We start from the raw sequence: 19,365 nt of genomic DNA, 5'->3' as shown, positions 1-19,365 counted from the left end.
ACATCACCCCAGCTCCCCTGCCATCTTCTCCCCTCTGTGTCCCACAGCCCCGGGGACACGGGCTTTGCAGACACTCGCCCTCCCTGGGGCGTAAGAGCAGGTGGTACCAGAGATGCTCAGCCCCCGCGGACGGGCCCTGGCGGAAGGGGAGCCGTGCGTGTCTAGTGTCTCCGTCGCCACACAGAGTTTCTTTGCTCTGAGAGCCGGGGGTGGGGAAGAGGGGCGGAAACGTCAGAGGCAGCGGATTTGTCTGGGATAGACCTGACTTCCTGCCAGAGGAATCCCTCTCTGGTTAGGCCACGAGTTTCAGAAGAGTCACGCGTCTCTTTTCTTAGAACCTTATTCTCTCACAAAAACAACCAGGACAAGTTCCTAAAACAATCGGTACCTGATAAGTTACTCCTTCCCATTAGTCAATCTTCTGCTTTATCTCGATTTGTCAAAGGCCGGTAAATACCTCTGTAGGAATTTATTAAAATTGCTGCTTCCCAGACAAAAATGGCTTTCCTGTCAAGTTCAGCAAGATTTTACACAGATTTTCCTGAACAGGACCTGGTTTGCTCTGCATGTCCTCTGTGTGTGCTGGGCATCTATGCCCTGCCAACGGGAAGGGCACCCAGAGGTCGTCAGAACAACGTCCTCTTTGTTGGAGCCTCTCCTGACGTGAGAGATGGGCCTTCCCTATGTTTCCAGAGGTCCATTGAATTGTGGGGCTGCTATAGTCACAGAAAAGAGTTGTTTTCTGTGGAAGACACCCCTTTCTTGGTGGAAAGGTCCTAGATCCGTCTTCTATATAATAAAGGGTCCTCTCCACCACCCCTTTTTATAGCTAAGCTTGTGAAACAGCTAAAGGCTCTCATATGCTTCTGCACGAAATATGTTCTTATAATTTGAATGCCTACTTTGAACCAGACACTCTATGAAATAACAGTGACAACAGCAAGAAAGATTACAGCGTCTCTCACTTGTCCTGATACCCAAGTGGGAGGAGAGAATCAGCAAAGAAAGGGGCCCAGGCTCCGTGAGTGCTGGATGCTACGCGGCCGTTCCCACCTGCTTCCTAAAAGGCACATCACACAGCTACTGATAAAACTCAGGCCACACTGCCCTCCGGCCAAGGCCCTCCATTGCCAGGCACTGTGCTAAGAGTGCTTTCTGAACGTTTTCTCAACACTTGAATTTTACAAGCAAAAAAAAGAGAGACTTGGGAAAATTAAGGACAGAGTTCCAGGTGATATAAGACTGCAGATCCAGGGCTGGAGGCTGACATCCCAGTGGGTCTAAGGAGCCCATCTTCTTCCTGCCCTGTGCGGCCGAGCTGACCAGCCTAAGCACGATGGATCTAGCGTGAGCCTCTGCTGTTTTCTGGCTGCTTCCTGGATGTGAGCGTTTCCATACAATCTCCAAGAGAGCTTTCTGCTCCTTACAGGCATTTTCTGTGATGACATCCTCATGTATTGTGTACAATAAGCACAGTGGTTGGCAGGAAACAAGGACACGATAATTGTCTGTTGATCAGAATGAAGGGTATAGCACCCGCCCCTGTATTCCTTTGTTTTATATGCAGGGAAAAGACACTGTCCCTATTTCTCTAACTCCATAATTTGTGCTCAGAAAGACAAAGTAAAATGTGAAAACTAATTTATCAGTATGGGTCATCTTCTCCAGGACATGAGTGGTCTCTTTTTTGCTGCGTTAATAACTTGCTAGCATTTTAGAAGAAACCAAGGCGCTAATGAGGTGCTAATCACCCCACCCACACACACCCTTTTAAGCAGCTAATTATGACTAACAGCTATGCAACCATATCAGCTTTAAAATCTAACGAATTCAACCTTATGAAGAAAAATGATTAATGAGTACGGTCTATACATAACTTACTACGAAAAGGTCAGAGAGGCTATTCAGAGTCAGATGTTGGAAGCGTTGCCAGTTGCAGAATGGCTTTATCCCAATCTGTTATCCAAAATAAAAAGCAATGTCTTCATAGCTCATTTTTATAAGCAGTCTGGTGGTTCAGCCAGCACTCAACTCCCAGGGCCAAGAGAAACTTTGAAAATTTCAGCATTTCTCTCCTTAGCACAGTCAAGGAGTTCTTTCTCTCTACGGGGTTGGTACCTCATTTGCAAGTTTTAAGAGAGCTTTGCACGCTGGAAGGATTTGGGACTCCAGGGCAGCAATGAACCCGGCCTCACGCTTGTCCCTGTTGGTTTGCCATCTAGATTCTGTGCCTGTTTAATGTCCTTTTCAATGACTGAGTGCATAACTGCCCTACGGCTATATGCAAACCATTTTTGGACTTTGCAATTTCTCCCGGTTTCCGCCGCATGCTCATCGTTAAGTTTTTACAGTGTTCTTGAATGATAACATAGAAGCAGAATGCAGAAGTTAATAGGAAATTATCTTTTTTTTAAAAAAAGAACGGAACGAATGAGGTTTTCTATTTTAAGCTTTTGTTGTGTAATAGCTTTCCCATCACACTGGTCTTGAAAGATAAGTCGCACAGCTAACGTGCATGCCTGCACGAGGCTCAAAACACTTCATTCCTGTTGCCTCACTCCGATCTGTAGCTACCCGAGTACCCCTCAGTCTGACCTCCAGCTTCCAATGTGCATCTTCATCCCCCAAAGCACGGGGCCCCCAAAGGGAATGGTGCGTGAGTTCCTACACAGAGCTGTTCCTGCTGGGCGTCCCGGCCCCCTCCTGGGGCAGCCAGCTCCTTGCCAGGCTGGCACCTACGGCTGGGACCTCTCAGTGCCAACACTGTGGGTCCTGTCTCCCTGGGAGAACGAGTCTCTGCCTTTGAGTTACGCCCTTTGGATGACAGCAAAGCCATGCTTCTTGTGTCTTAATGTTATAAAAACTTCCAACACTTTCAGTTTTGACTTACATCCTCTCTTCCAAGATTCTAAATCCTGGAGCTAGACTGGGAAGGACAGGAATGGTAACCGCTAGGCAGTGTGTCTCCTGATGGTAATAATACTGCTCTCCAGAGCAGGCCTGGAGTTATAACATTGTGGTGGCCCCCTTTGCCCGCAGCCCAACAGATACATGCAGGGAGCCCCTCTTAGGCCAATTTTGTGATACCCAAGCCAATAAGCTTTCATTAAAACATTTCCTCCATAACCTCAAATCTATTACTCAGTATTCCCAGGTCGGGGGGGGGCCATATTTAGAATTATCTGCTTCACTGCTTCAAAATCTAGTGGCTCTGTTATATTAATAATTATGCCCTGCTACTACTTTACTCCTTTTCCGTTTTAACCTGGAAGATTTGGGTAATAATTTAGATGTGAGTGTTTGCTACTTGGTCTTCATCAATCATGTGATGGCCAGCTTTTATATAAGTATCGTCTCTATAGAAACTAAACATAACACATGTGGATGCGTTTTAGTGCATGTATATCCTATGTACCCATATGTAAATACAACATACCATGTTTACCAAAGTGTCATAACCTTCCCTTTCACCCTCGGGTTTAATATTTGGCTAACAGCAGATCACTAAGTTCTTGAGAGCGGATACTATGCTTAGCCCTCTAATTTTTTCCCTGGAGTGCCAGCACAGTGCTGGCATTAGAGGTCATTATATAAAAGGATATCAGGTGAGCCCTTTGACTATTTATGAAGTTACTTACTCAAGATAAGGAGAATTTCATTATTGCTTATACAGTAATGTGTAAGGGCTTGGGTTTTAGAGTCAAGCATCGTAGGTCTGAATCCCGGTTCTGCCCTGTATTAACTCCATGACCTGGAGCAGGTTACAATGCCTGGTTTTGCCTTCACTTTCTCATCTATAAAATTGGGATAATAATAGTACATATACCATAAAGGTGTAAAGGTTAAAGGAGTTAATGCTTGCATAGCGTTTAACGCATTGCCTGTACAGAATAAGAGCTTAAAAATGTTAGCTCTTGGGTTATCAATTCTCACATCATTAAACGGCTTGCTTTAAGGTGACAATTATGGTTTTTTGTTTGTTTATTTTTGGAAATTAAAGCTGAGCACCTCACGAAAATACAAAAAGAAAAATCAATCATGAGACATTAAACAGAGGTCTGAGAAGCAAAGCAAGACTTGGAAACCAGGCTCAGGATCCTAAATTGAGTACTATGGCCAGAACCTACAATAGCAGTTGAATTAAGGGCTTTTCCATGATATTCTTGATTTCAAATATTCTCTCCAGCCATTCCTATAATAAAGATATTTGAAACAATGCTCCCTGTAGCCACATCCATAGAGAATTTTAAACTCACATAGTAGCTTCGGTCAGGACCTGGAAGTTACACTTTAAACAAACTGTAAGGAGGATTCTGAGCCAGGTCCACAAAGCCTAAAGGAGTTTAACGGGCCCACATCAACAGGGCAGTACAGGCGGGCTGGGGCCAAGCCCACACAGTCTGTCTTTCTCCTTCTCGAGTCCACGGGGACACTAATCGTTAGCTGGGGAAGAAGACTGCAGTCCACAGGTCACTCTCACCTTATTAGTAAAAAGCTGGGCATTCCTGAGCCAGACAGGTCCTGACGGGCAGACCCTGACAGACAGACCCTGACTGCGTCTTAAGCTCCTGTTCCTATTGGAAATCATCTCATTGCTTCTCAACCAGTCTTGGCATTAACAATCATCCTAAAGAAAACAGTTAAACATTTATTTAAAAAATAAAAGCACGGCTCTTTCTCTATCTTGTACTTTACCGGGCAGGGAACGGCTGCTTTCTGCTTCATATGTGTTCTTTCCATCAAAGCCACTAATACACAATCCCAAAAGTCTGAAAAATCTGTCCTGGCACGAGAAGCCTAAAATAATTTCTTCTGAGGCAAAGTCAGTGGTGTGAAGTCTAATGCATATTTTATATCTTAGTTTAATTCATCTACTGGTGTAAACCTTTGATCCTAAATCTCCCCACTCGCTTAGGGAGGGCTTGTAGAAAGTGGTCAACATTGGGGTTGCATGGCCTAATACTAAAAGCGGCCAATGCCGATGCTCTCAGAGCATTCACCTACGTGCACCGTGGAGGAATTGGGTTGCCGAATCACTCAGAAAGCGGAGGGTCCTGGCGAGCCAAGCCATGTGTTACTGCACAGTGAAGTAGGAGGTTGGCCATCACTTTTCCTGGAGGTTCCGCTTGTAGCTGTTTTAAAAAGCTTTCCCTTCTGAGAATTAAATGTGGACATTTATAATATTTCAGAGTCTGACATTTCATCCTTCTAGATGAAAGCTAATTGTTAGGAGAGGCTCCTGGGCACGCTCTCTATAAAAAGGTGGATGGATGTATCTGTAGAGACTCAAAGTCAACACCTTCTCGTTTCTCATCAACAAGGAGAGCTAATTTCCCAGCACTAACTTGAAATGTTTTTGGCTCCTTTGTTTGGAATAATTCATCATGGAACACCTGGCGAACTCATAAAAGCTTTGCACCTTCAAATAACCTTCTAGCCTAAACTGTTCTGGGTGTAGCAGCATTTCTTTTGATTATTAATATGAAGGACAAGTTTCATATTGTTTGGTGCCAACAGGAAGGAAACATGACCAGCGAAATTTGTTCTCAGTGTGTCTAATGTTGCATGAGTGCAGAATTCTCTTCTCCTGAAGGCTCTGTCTCCCCCTTTGGTGAACTTGGCAACATAAACATTTTGATCTTCTCGATTATAGATAGCATCTGGGTGAAATTACCAAGTTCTTCACTGAACTCTTTGAGGGTTTCCTTTAAAGCCTTTCTTATTTGGGCGTTTCTTCCTATATATTTTTATGGTTATCACTATTGTGCAACCATAAAAATGAGTTTGTGGTTGAATTCAGTTTGAGAAAAGCAATAGGTGCTAAATGCACCGATTTTGATATGATTTGATAAGCAAATCAACCTCCCGTGAAGAAATGAGCTCTGCAGTCTGGGGACTGGTGTGTATCAGAAAATAACCCACGTAGCTTAAAAACATGCCTGACATGGAATTTCCAAATGTTACAAAATTTATTGTTTACATTACGTAGTTGCCATAAACCCCTCAAAACGTAGGCTTCTTTAAAGGGATGTAAAATAAGAACGCTAACATTGGAACATAATGCAAGCAAATCAGGTAAAATAATGAAGAAAAAGGAGCATTTCAACTTCAGTTATTAAATATTAGCTATATGCAAGCAAGCCACTTCAGGTCTTAAGCTTTCTTCCGGCCAAGGCAAGGAAGGAAATGGGTCGAATTAAGTAACTAAGGATGGGACAAGAGGAAATATGGTTGGCCTTGGAGAGAGAGATAAACCTCTTTCTCAGGTGGTTCTGTGTGGCCATTGAGAATTGAAATCTTGCCAAGCACACACAGTTATATGAATATATACATTTCAAGAGTAAATGCATATGAGACTTTGTTTCTGATCTTCTCCATGAATTGAGTGGTATGTGTTGCCAGCTACAGTCTCGTCATCTAATTGCACACTTATGACATCATGATTACAATGAGCATGTAACTATAATGGCAATTACAGCTGTAATCTCCTGCGTGAATGTGGTCCTGAATCTGTAAATAGTGTCTAGAATAATTCATGGTGAAGTATCTAGCTCAGATTTAAAGATGGACATAATCACTAAGGAACGTGGACTATTGTATTCGTCTATTTAATTGCACATAGAAATAGTGTAAATTGCAGTTGAGCCTGTAAAACACGACCGCTGGTGGATTTAGACCAACAGCCCTGGTCTTGTGTAAAAGAATCGCTGCCAAATCAGGGTTCCTGCTCCTCTAGACCCATCTTACATCCTTTTTCATCTGCTGGGCATCCCGGGAAGCTGACCTCTGTGATGGATTTGGCTAGTAGGGAGCATGGTCAAGGGAGCAAAGGCCGGAGTGGGATAGAGAGTTTGGAGAAGTTATTTCCTTGGACCCTTCCTTCCAGTTGGGCGATGTGACACTCTACCTATGGCCATGCCTCCTGTCTCCCAGCCCTCCCCATGTACTGGCTACCCGGCCACCCTTTCCACTTGCTCCCAGCCCTTGCTCCTTTGGGGCCTTGGGCAGCGGCCCTCTGACATTGCTATAGCTCCAGGGTACTACGTAACCATTTTTGTAAATAATCTAATCTGAGGTAGCTGTCTGAGACTTGCCTGGATCCGGACTGAGATATATATATATATATATATATATAATTAAAGACGTTAATTACGGCTTTAAACTCAATATGGAAAATGACCTCTTTGAAAATTTGGCTTTCTTAAAATTTAAGTTTCCTCTATCTTAATTATCTTATAATGACTCAGATCATTTTAAAAATCAAGGAAATCATAATGAAAACAACACTCTGTCAAGCATTTACATTCTATGTCCGCTTAAATCTCACCCAAGTCCTTTGCAGTGTATATGACTCCCGTCCCGTTTTCTACATGAAGAAATGGCTTAAGAGAGTTTGCACAGACGGAGGTGGAAAGGTCCAGATTAGTACCTGCATTTGTATTCCCTAATCCACAGGCTTCAATAGGAGGAACGGGTGATTCAGACGCAGAGGAGGGGCTGGAAAGAAGGGTCAGCTGAGAGAGAAAGATCCCCATAAAGGAAAGAAAAGAAAGGTGAAAGCAATGATGAACAGGAGAGTAATCCGCCAAAAGAAGTCAAACTGAATGGTTGGAAGAAAGCAGTGAGCACAAAGCAAAATGGGAAAGACAGGGAAGGTGTGAGTGTGGGGCAGTGAGGGAAACTGGGAAGGTCCAGGAAACAGCATCTTTACATAACCTGGCCTCGCAGCTCTTACCTCCCCTGACTCAAGACTGAAGGAAACTGGGAGGGGGGGAGGGGAGGGGAGGGGGAGGGACAAGGAGCTGGGGGATGGGGAAGAAAGAGGACGGGGGAAGCGGGAGATAGGAGACAAATGATCAATCAGTGACTTTTCTGTAAAAGACAGCTGTCAATGTTTTACTTTCATTATTAGTATCTAGTCAAACCTAGCATGAAGACCTAGCCTTAGTGGAATTTTCAATGAGAGAAAGTTCCAGAGGCAGGAAGCATCTTGCAAATGAAATAGACAACATTCCAAGCAACCGAACACCCGCTTCCAAGTCACAATAACGCTGCTTGGACAGTCAGGGTGAGAGCAGTTAAGGTCAGGGCTGCATATTGTCCAGTTTTGAACCTGAGTGTCTGGCGTTTGAGCTTCCTGCTGAGCAAAAAGTTTTGAAAATACTTGACATGTGATGCTTGACCTTTCAAATTCAGAAAGCTTGCACCGCTGTATTCCGACATGACGTGAGCATTAATGCTATCGTCATTCTCTTGTCTTTCGCCATTCGCGGTTATGACAATTTGCTTCTTAAGTAAAACTGGTACATAATGGACCTTTACACAAGAACACAAGGTGTTTTTGTTAAAACCATCTGGCAGCCCCAGCGCACGTCCCATTTGGACCTGAGCCAGTTACTGAGGGTGGCAGGAAGCATAGCCATTCCACTGATCTCCTCGGGCACTTTTCCTCCTCACTTGATCCTTTCCACCCATTTCTTGTTTCCCTTTAGAGCAGGAGTCTTCTGCAGTGTCTGCCTGCACGTCACCCCTTCCTCTGCCTTCTTAGTGGACAGATATTACCCAAGTCTTCGTCCCCACCACCCACTGACATTGTCCTTATCAAGGTCACCAGTAATTTGCACTCTGCCCCATCAGGGGTCACATCGCAGCCCTCATCTTACTCGTCCTAACAGCCATCTGATCTATGGGACTACACCCTACGTGCACCACTTTCTCCCGTTCCTCCCAGGACACCACTCCTTCTGGATTCTGCCCCTGGCTGGACGGTTTTCTGGATCCTTCTCCATGTCCTAAACTCCAAATGGGGCTTCAGACCTCAGTTCCTGAGTTTGTCCTCACTGCCCCATCCCACATCTTCACATGCCACCTCTAGCCCAAGGGCTCCCAAATTTGCATCTCCAGCTCCAATTTCTGCCTTGACACCCCAATCACATGTTCAACCGTCCACTCTGCATTTCCCCTTGGGAGTCTAACAGACATCTCAAATTCAACACGTTCTAAACCGAAACTCTTCATCCTCACGCAAGTCACTCCTTTTCCTGGCTTCCCCTTCTCGGTAAATGGTGCCCCAAGCCCAAGAATCACTCCTAATCCCTTTCCTTCATACCTTCATCTAATCCATTAGCACGTTCTGGCAGCTCCACCTTCTAAATATGGCTGGAAGCTAGTCGCTTCCCCTCAGAACCACCAAGACTGTTGCATTCAGCTTACGTCCCTTTGCCCGGACGGTCACACCAGCCACAGGGCTGATTTCCTGCTTCAACTGCAGTCTCTTCTCCACTTAGCAGCCTGGGTGGTCTCCTGACAGAAGACCAGGTGATGCCATTTCTCTCCTCAATATTTCCTAATGGCTTCTACCACGGGGAGAAAAAGTCAAAGTCGTCATGGTGGCTTAAGTGTCCTGCAAGGATCTGGTCCTGCCTACTTTCCCCGACTCATTTTTGGTCACTGCCTCCTTATTCCATATCAATCACATTGGTCTTTTCACCAATACTTGAAGGTGTTAAGCATGTTTCTCCGTGTCTTCTCCCTTTCTGCTCCTTCCGCCTTACAATCTCTTTGTCTTGATATTTTTATGGCTCTCTCTTGCACTATTTTCAAATTTTGACTTCTCTGACCACCTTATCTAAAATATAGGTTTTTTTTTCTTTCCACAAACCTGTGATTTGTAGTCCTTTAACTTGCCATATTATTTTTTATAGCACTTATAATTACCAGCCATTATAGTATACATTTGTTAGTTTGTTGTCTCATTTTAGAATATAGCTTCATGGTGGCAAAAACTTTGCTTTCAATTGAAAACTTTCAAGGAAAACTTTGTTTTCATTGTTATACCCTTGGTGCTGATACTATTTGTGGTAGATGCTCAATAAATCTTTGCTGAATCAATGACTCTCTATTGCTGACTGTTACTACCCCGAACAGTCACACACATGTAGTGAGAATCTCAAAAAAAGGCATATGTGTATATTTGTGTATGTGTGTATATGTATATTGTGAGTTTATATGGGTGTGTGATACCCCAGAACCAGCTACTGACAAGATCTAAAATTACGCCCCAACACCATTGGGTACACTTAGCACCCATATATTGGTTTCTAAACACCTTTCTACACTTGAAGGAATGGCAGATTCCAGGTCTGGAGCAGAAACAGTATAATACAAACCTGAAATATCTTAATATACCAGAAAGAAAGAACTGCTCCAAGGCTGATGGGTGTTTTAAAAACCCAGGCAGCATGTTGAAGACAAATTTAGAGAAATTAAAGCATCATAAAGAAGGAAAACTATTAGTTATTGAAACACATGTTCAAGGTTTCAAGGGAGATTGAGAGAGAGAGACAAGGACAGAGCATGTCTTTTATAATTGGTCTAATTTTTGCACCAGCATCTAATCAAGTTCCATACATTGTCTTTGATTGTTAATTAAAGTAATCAAATAAGCTAAAAAGCAGAAAGTATTTCCTAAAGGAAGGCTTGATAATATAATTCTAAGACTTGCTGGAGAAGAGCCTTTCCCCATTACTCAGCAATATGTTTGAAAGTTGAGGACATGCCAGCTGCAACCTGAGTCTCTTCCTGGCCAAAGGGAGGGTGAGGCTGAAGAGCTTAGGTCTATGGATTTACCACTCACCACCATTGTCGGGTCACGTCCTCCTCTCAACCCTGCCACATTGATGTTGCTGAAAATAGAGAACTCATGGAGTTTCCAAATGACATTTTGCAATGGCATGCCATTAACATATACGTCTAGTGTATATTTGCCTAACACCTTGGGGAAAAATACATTTTCCCAGATGTGCTGCCCTCAAAATCCTGAATTACAAGGAGACAAGGAGCATGTTCCCACTGGTGATTAATGGGCCATATGAGCTACAGCTTCCAGGCAACTATGGGTCCCCATTGTCTGCCACCCATTATCTGGGGGAATTTAAAGGGATGATAATTTGCTCCTTTCTTCCTTCTCTGATATTCAAAGAATACACTGCTCCAACTAGACAAATGCATTTTGCATCTTTTTAAAATGAGGAACCAAAAATAACTCCGGGAGTAACCAAACAAAGAAAATAAGGATTTTAAGAATTCTTGCTTTTTCTCTACACGAGTGCAATTTTAAAAAGGGGAAAAAGAAAAATTGGCAGGTTCTTTCATTGCTAATTAAAAAGTTATTTTAATGGCAGAGCAGAATATTTAGGAAAAGTTATAGGACCAAGGAACATGACAGAACTAAATGAACACCCACACATCTTTACAATGTAATCTAAATATCACCTGAATATTTTTAAAATCACAATAAAGTGAAATTCTCAGAATATATGTTGATAAACATAATCATAATTCATAAACATTACTGAATACCTTGGTAAACGTAATCTTTTTTATTTCATTTCTATATTTTGTTTCCTTTTATAGTGTGATAATCATTCTAAAAAACTTCAGTGTGCCAAATAAGTATGATCTAGTGACCATGAATTGATTCTGTGATAGTTCAGGATCTTGTAATGTCCTAGGGTTATCTTTGCTACCATTCTTTCTGCAGTAATTACCCCTGAGTGTGTGATTGTGGAAGGTTTAGGACATAAAACCAAATGGCTATTAAAGTCAGGACAAATCATGGACAGCATTTCCTCATATGAACTGGTTTTCTTGGCATTTATCCGTTTCTTCAGGTGAGTCAGATAATTAAATCATTTTTGCTGAAACATTGCTTTCTGTTTTTGCAGGTCTTCACTCACTGGTCCTTCATCCTGCCCTGTCCTAAGGCACTGTCACATCTGCTTGTCGCCAACATCTTCAGAGCCCCTTGTATTTCTCCTTATTTGTCCTTCACATTGTGAGAGACACAGCAAAGTGTAAAAAGCATCCAATTCAGTCTGCATCTCTGGTTTCAAGAACAATTTTACGTTACCTGGAAATCAATTCAATTTCATTACAAGCAAAATCCCTATTTAATCCCATGCATTATGTAATGATATGTCAAATCTCACCAACAAAATGAACCCATTGTTTGTTGAGTTTCTGTTTGCTAAGAGTTATTAATGAAGTGTCATTCGTTTCCTTCAGCCATGGTGTAGATTCATAAATAGAGCCACAATTCTGCTGTTTTAGATCCAGAGTCCCTTTTAGATAAGGCTGCCCTGCCTGTGCACTTCCAAGGCTGGTAATGGCCAAGGCAAGCAGAGCCCAGTGCACTCTGTATCTGTGTCAGCTGCTCGCGATGCTAAGATTTGATTTTGCTGTTCAGTTTTATGAGGCTGTCGGACCTCCTGGTGAAATGAGGACTTCTATATATTAATGTCATCATGAGTTCTACCATCACTGCTGGGTCTCAATCTGGAGAAACAAGGTCCTCTTGGTCTGCAGTAATGTCCCCAACACAGTGGTTACTGTGATATGTCAGGGCTTAGATTGCCTACTCATGCTTGGGATCTCATTGCTTGTGCTTTACATCCAAAAGGTCATTGCTAAGACCCTTGTCAAGGACCTTTCCCCCTATGTTTCTATCTAGGGGTATTATGGTTTCAGGTCTTACCTTGAAGTCTTTAATCCATTTTGGGTTATTTAATGTGCATAGTGCAAGATAGGGGTCTAGTTTCGTTCTTTTGCATGTGAATATCTAAGTTTCCCAGCACCATTTATTGACAAGACTGTTTTTTCTCCATTGAGTATTCTTGGTCCCCTTGTCAAATATTAGTTGACTGTAAATGCTTGAGTTTATGTCTGGGCTCTCTGTTTTGGTCCATTGATCTATGTGTCTGTTTTTATGCCAGGACCACACTGTTTTGATTACTGTAACTTTACAATATAATTTAAAATCAGGAAGTGTGATGCTTCCCACTTTCCTTTTCTTTCTCAGAATTTCTTTGGCTATTTGTGGTCTTTTGTGGTCCCAACTGAATTTTAGGACAATAGCTCCCACTGCTGATGGTGGCCAGGATTACTTGCCCCCTCAGTGACCTCCCCTTCCCACATAGAATTCCAGTCCAGCAGTGGGTTGGGGTGGGGTTGGGGCTGCTTGTCTGGGAGGTAGCTGACGTTGCTTTCCTGGATCCCCTGCTTCTTTGTACCCCTGCAAGAGATCAAATCACCTCTCTCTTCTTTGCAGCCTAAAAGAGCCTCGCCAAAACAAAGCACCTGCCCTGCCATGGAGCAGTGAATACAGGTTGTCTTTCTGTTCCATTCCTTCCAGAGGTGGCTGACCCCTTGGCTGCAAGCACAGATGCCCTTATCAGAATTCCTGCAATGAGGCATCTCCCCCAGTGATGCAGGCTTTCTGTCCTACCTGACTGCTAGATGCGTTTGTCTTTCCTTGTCTAAAAGATTCATCTCTGTTTGATTTGATAGAGTTTGATGCATGAATTAATGATTTACAAGCCAAAGGGATAAGGCCATTTATTCTCTATTGTAATGACCACTGACTGGGTGCTTTCTGTATGCATAACCATACCAAAGAAGTACATTTATCGTTTTTTAAATATTTTATATGTTAGTTAGAAGTTTGCAAAGAAAGATAGGAAGTTTTCTTTACTTCAGGCTATTAAATGGAGTGTGCAGTGCACACTATTAAATGCAGTGTGATAAATCTCTACTTTACTATCGCAAAACAAAAGCTCCTGAATTTCCCTAAGACCAGGTCGAGCTTCAGTCACTGAACAAAAAATAGCAAGATTCAGTACAATTATCACTTTTATATTCTTTTGGAAAGACCAAGTCCTCATCGTTGCATATATAGAGTGTAACCATGAGTGATCAGGCCCTGGGGAAATGAATCACCCAACCAAATGAACAGGAAATTGATGACTAAAATCAGAAATTAAAGTTAAATTTCATAATTATCAAAGTCATCTGTGTTGTCTCAGTTTCATCGGAGGGGTACAGCAGGAGGACAAGGTACTTGGGGTGCTGGGTCAGCGGCCCTGAGCAATGTGTACACACCTGAGAAGTTCCTGTCACTTGTCTTTGCCGTTTCTAGGCTTCCGACAGTTAATCTCTCTGTATTTCCAAAATCATCTGAGAGAAGCTCCGTTAATTGCCTCACAACCTGTATTCTATTTGTCACGTTTTTGTAGAAATTACAACGATGCTTTAATTTGGGAGCTTTTAACATTTTTGTTTAAAATTCTCAGAGAGTCTGATGAAAGCACAGAAGCCACATCCTCCCGCAACGTGTCTGGGTCCCTTGGAGAGAGTTTCTGGATGCCCGGCCTCCTCTGTGGACCCATCTCAGCTCTTTCAATAGGCTGTGGCAAAAAACCATTTATCACCGGTAAATAATCCATAAAATAAATCACTGGCATATTAAAACTTTAATAATTTATCAGTTTAAGCTGAGGTTCACTCTCCTTTTTTCAAGATGAATAAAGCTAACGAGAAACATTTGAAGAGTGATGTCTCATTTTTAATATTGGCAACTTATCACTGATAACACAGTGGTGAATGCGGTTAGCTTATGAGTAAAATCAATGCAGCTGATTGTAATATTTCTGGCTTTTTAATGCGTTTCCCCAGTTTGCTCTAACATCAGAAGCACTCAGGAAGCAGAGGGTCAGGATGCAACTTTGGCTGATGCTCTGAACACAAGACAATTAGCTTCTATTTAACTAGACTGTACCTTGTGCAGGGACCCATGCTTTAACAGCTTCCATGCCTTATTTCATTCTAATCTAATAACAATCCTATGAGCGGGTACTACAAGTGCACTGCCCCTCTCATGTAGCTGTCTGATCTTTGTTTGTTGACTAAATTCATTTCCCAAAGAAAACGAGGCTTAGAGAGTTGAAGTAACTTATTAAAAGCCAACCAACTTCTAAGTGCTAGAACTGAGTCCTAATCCTGATGCAAGCCTGAGCGACTGGGCCATGCCTCTCTTTGTAACTAGAACAGGAGATGGACTGTCTCACCTTATGCTTTCAGAGCTCTGCTTCCCTGGGCCTTTCCTGTTGTCTGTGTCTTTTGATAATCAGAGAGATCAGCTCAGATGTGGACCCCTGAGGTGGGGAAGCTGAGCGATCATCCGGAGCTGGGGTGATGCACACAGTAGGATGAGTGGGGAAGGCCCTGCAGCTTCATGGGGAGGAGAGGTTCCCACAGTGCCATCCACTCTGCTTGTAGCTCTGACAGAACAAGACAGATGAGAGCAATGGCCAAGAAACGTCCTCTTGCTTCCTCTGGCTCATAGATCTCGGTGGTCATGAGTCTTTTGATTTTCATGCGGTCAAGCTTTCCTTGTATGACCACATTCACTGTCCCGGCTTCAAACTTCATGCTAATAACTCCCAAATCCGAGTCCCCAGATGGCTCCCTTGAGGCACAGGCATATTTCTAAATGTGTAGGAGGTGATGAGAGCTATTTCTTATCTGAGTGACCTGTAGTCATTGTAACTCATCCCATCCCCAGGTTGGTGTCCATCCTACATTCACTGGTCCACCCAGGCTTCCAAGATAAAACCTCACGTTCATTCTTCATCAAGTCTCCACTCATCCAAACAGTTGCCGAGTCCCTCTTATGTCACCTTCTAATGCTCCCAGTCTGCATCTCTGGGGCACTGACTAGTTCAGGCCGTCTTCATCCCCTACGCATCCACGCAAGGCCCCTCATCATACATGTGTCATGAGATGCCCTCTTCTTGTTCGACTTCCTTCTACTACCTTCCTGAAACTCTCTGACAATGCTGAAGACTGTCTGAAGGACTTCTGGGCTCCAAGTTTCCCAAGGAACAGAGTTCAAGCCATTATCCCAAGATTCCTCATGGTGGGTCTCAACACACCTCACCAACTTTAAACCTGCTCCCAAATTTATGCACCCGACCTGGGATTGCTCTGTATTTGTGGAGTCACCTCCCTGTTGTCCTTTGTGTCTTTGTGTTTTAGCCTTTGCCATTTCTTCTCCTTCCCTCAAGATCCGGCTCCAAAGGCATCTTCTCAGTGGAACTTTCTTCAACTTCTCTACTTAAGAATTCTTTCTACTCTTTCCCAAAAGTCCTTTTAGCATATTTTCAAAATTACTTATTTTATTGGAGCTCTCTGTGGTTTGTTTCTCTTTTGTTATTTTTTCTTCATGGCCATGTTTCTTGCCATGCCTAAACATTTTTGATTGAATGCTGGACATTTTGTGCAAGTTGCAGAGGCTCTGATGATGTTATTTCACTCCAGAGAGGATTCTTCTGTCACCTGGAAAGCAGATAGATGAGGGGTAGATTATCTTACCCCAAACAGGAACTGGGCTGACTGAGGCCACAGCTACCCCACGTTCATCCACATGCTCTCCAGAGGTTCCAACCCTGATCCTCAGGTGTCTTTGGTGGGGCTCTTCTCAGTTTACAGAGACCGTATAAAACTTCACTCCACCCATCAGCTGTTTCTGCCTGTTTTGCTATTGTTGGTTTTAATCCTCTTGCCCTTTGCATTTCCAGATTTCAGCAAATGTCTCAAGGGGAACCAATCCAAGTGCAGGATCACTTCCCTGCACCTGCTTCATCACCTGGATTTGACGCTCCAAGTTTCACTTGACTTGACAGTCTTAAATCCTCAGATCTCAAACGTGTCTGTCTAGCATCATGAGATCATTAAAAGTTCTACTGGTTTCTTTTCTTCCCACTGGTGGCTGTGTGCCAGGCCCTCTGCCTTCACGCTCAGACTCCCAACCTCATACCAAAAGTGAGAGAAACAAGAGCAGCTGCAGAATTCAGGCTCACCTTTATGAAGTCCCTTCTCACAGGGACCTTGGCCACCTTCCCCCAGTCACCTCGGCTAATCACCAACATCTTCAAACAGATTTTCTTCTTTCTTTTTTAGTAATGTGACCAGTTTTTCTTGTTGTTCCTGGTGGCAGTGTTGGTCTGCTGCCACTAGTTCATCACAGCAGAAATGGAAACTGAAGTCAATTCCTTTAAGAAGGTGCTATATTATCTGTCACTTTCGAAAGAGTCTCCTATTTGGTTTTACAGACTGAAGTTCTCTCTTCATGAATCTGTAATGGATGGCCGCTAAGAAACTCGGAGAACGGTCAAAACTACGTAGGCCTTTATGCTGTATTATATTTCATATTAACCGGGAAGTCTTTTTGCTTGCACACCAGGCTGAATTTCCCAGAAGTAACAGAGATGAGTCAAGCAAATAAACCTACTGAAATTCTGTGTGTACACCTAAATGTACTGTACGGCACAGACAGAAGCATATTCATGTCTAGCAAAGTTTTATAACAAGCACATACATTCATACCAGCATATGTAGAGCACTGGAAATATAATTCGAGTAGTACAGAATTGTGGTATGGATATAATTATTGGACTTCAACATTAAAATTCATCATTCAAATGAGACGGCAGTCTAATCACGCGGTCTAAATCTCTGCTCTACGCTAGCTTAAAGGGAGCAAGATCTGTTTTTCTAGGATGAAATTCAGAAGACCTGGTTTTCTGTTCTTATTATTTGACCCTAAGCAAGTAGAATTTTTCCTAGTTCCATTTTCTCCTTTAAAAGGGGCCATTAGTATTCATGTTATCCTTGTCTGTGGGCTGTTTAGAGAAGAAAATTACGTCATAGATATAAAAATACTACGAAAAGTTAAATGCACCTAAAATTATGTGTTATTATTAGCTTTAAAGAGTTTTAAGGGATTAGCAATACATGAATAGAGAAATTCAACGAGCTCACACCTGGGCATCTGACTCGGGAAACGGCTTTTTAGAAAAAGTGAGCTGGAGTGTGCAGGGCAAAAATGTCCCAGGGGCTCAGTCTTGATGTTGGGTAGGCGGCCACGCACACGTTCTGATTTCAGAGAGGCCAGGGTCATTTCTGCTTCTCCATCCACGGTCCCCTTCCTCTCCTGTTGCTCCCAACTTCTTCCAAATGCGCACACACTCACACACACACTCAGCGCTCGCCCGACTCTAGGGTCTAAGCCTAAAGCTGCATCCTGGCATCACTGACTGTATGCAGATAAGCACTCTTGGGAACAACAACGTTTTCAAGCCGTTGCTGTCATGTCTCTTCTTCTGAGCAAGGCTTGCGTTCTTCCCCAAGAACAGTGTTTGTCATGGGAGGATCTGTAGGGCCCGGGAACTCTGGGTTCCCAGATGGGACAGGCTGAAGCTGGATGAGAGGAGGAAGAGAAAAAAGGGCTCCGCAGGAGATATGGAAATAACATCAGCTCAGGCCTGGCTCCCACCGCAGGTGGAGGGGAGGAGAGCAGGGCAAACGCACCTGAACTGCTGCGGCCCTGCCTGCAAGGTCATGGCGAAATTGAGGTCAGCCGCTCTTCGTGGGATACGTGCTCTCTGCCAGCTTCTCTGCTGAGTGCTTTGTACACACGTCACTTCATTTGATGTTTATAAGAACGTATGATCTTTTTTTTTTTTTTTTTGCGGTACGCGGACCTTTCGCTGTCGCGGCCTCTCTTTGCTGCGGAGCACAGGCTCCAGACGCGCAGGCTCAGTAGTTGTGGCTCACGGGCCCAGTTGCTCTGCGGCATGTGGGACCCTCCCAGACCTGGGCTCGAACCCGTGTCCCCTGCGTTGGCAGGCGGATTCTTAACTACTGCGCCACCAGGGAAGCCCTACACTTTTTTTTTTCATCCCATTCCTTTATGCATGCTTTGTAAACTGGCTTGATTTTTATTGCTAATCCTTCTTTTAATTTAATCCTCTAACTTAGAAATCAATAAAGTTCACAGGGGAATCTTCTTAGTCCTCCTCTAATCATTACTGTAAATGCGTTACTTGCGTTTAAGATTTGTTTTATTTTGATTTACCTAGTATTCTCTTAGTTTTACTCTAAGAGAAATTCAGCAACAATAGTAATGGTGATAGAAAAGAATATTATGGAATAGCCATTCACCAGGTAAAGAACTTAAAATATATGGCTTCATTTTTAATTAAAATAAATTTAATTAAAATTTGTAGAGCAGTTTTAGATTTACAGGGAAATTGTGAAGGTGGTACAGAAAGTTTCCATATATCCACACCCACTTTCCCCTGTTATTAAATGGTACATTGTGGTGGACATTTGTTACAAATAATGAACCGATATTGATCCATTATTATGAGCTGAAGTCCATACTCTGTCTGAATATCCTTCGTTTTTCCCTAATGCTCTTTTTCTGTCCCAGGATCCATCCAGGATCACATTTCGTCATCCTGTCTCCACGGGCTCCTCTGGGTTTTGACAGTTTCTCAGACTCTCCATGCTTCTGAGGACTTAACAGTTTTGAGAGTGCTGCTCAGGTGGTTTTGGAGAAGGTCCCTCACCTGGAATTTGCCCCGTGTTTTCCTCGTGGTTAGACTGGGGCTGTGTGTCTTTAGGGGGATGCCGAGGAGGTCTTCTCATCATCTCATATGGAGGGGGCAGACTGTCAACACGACC

This window comes from Delphinapterus leucas, chromosome 13 (assembly GCF_059928025.1).
Source record: "Delphinapterus leucas isolate spDelLeu-1000000601 "Yukka" chromosome 13, BTC_Dleu_Yukka2, whole genome shotgun sequence".
Classification (NCBI taxonomy): domain Eukaryota; kingdom Metazoa; phylum Chordata; class Mammalia; order Artiodactyla; family Monodontidae; genus Delphinapterus; species Delphinapterus leucas.
Note: the sequence above shows the minus strand (reverse complement) of the source record.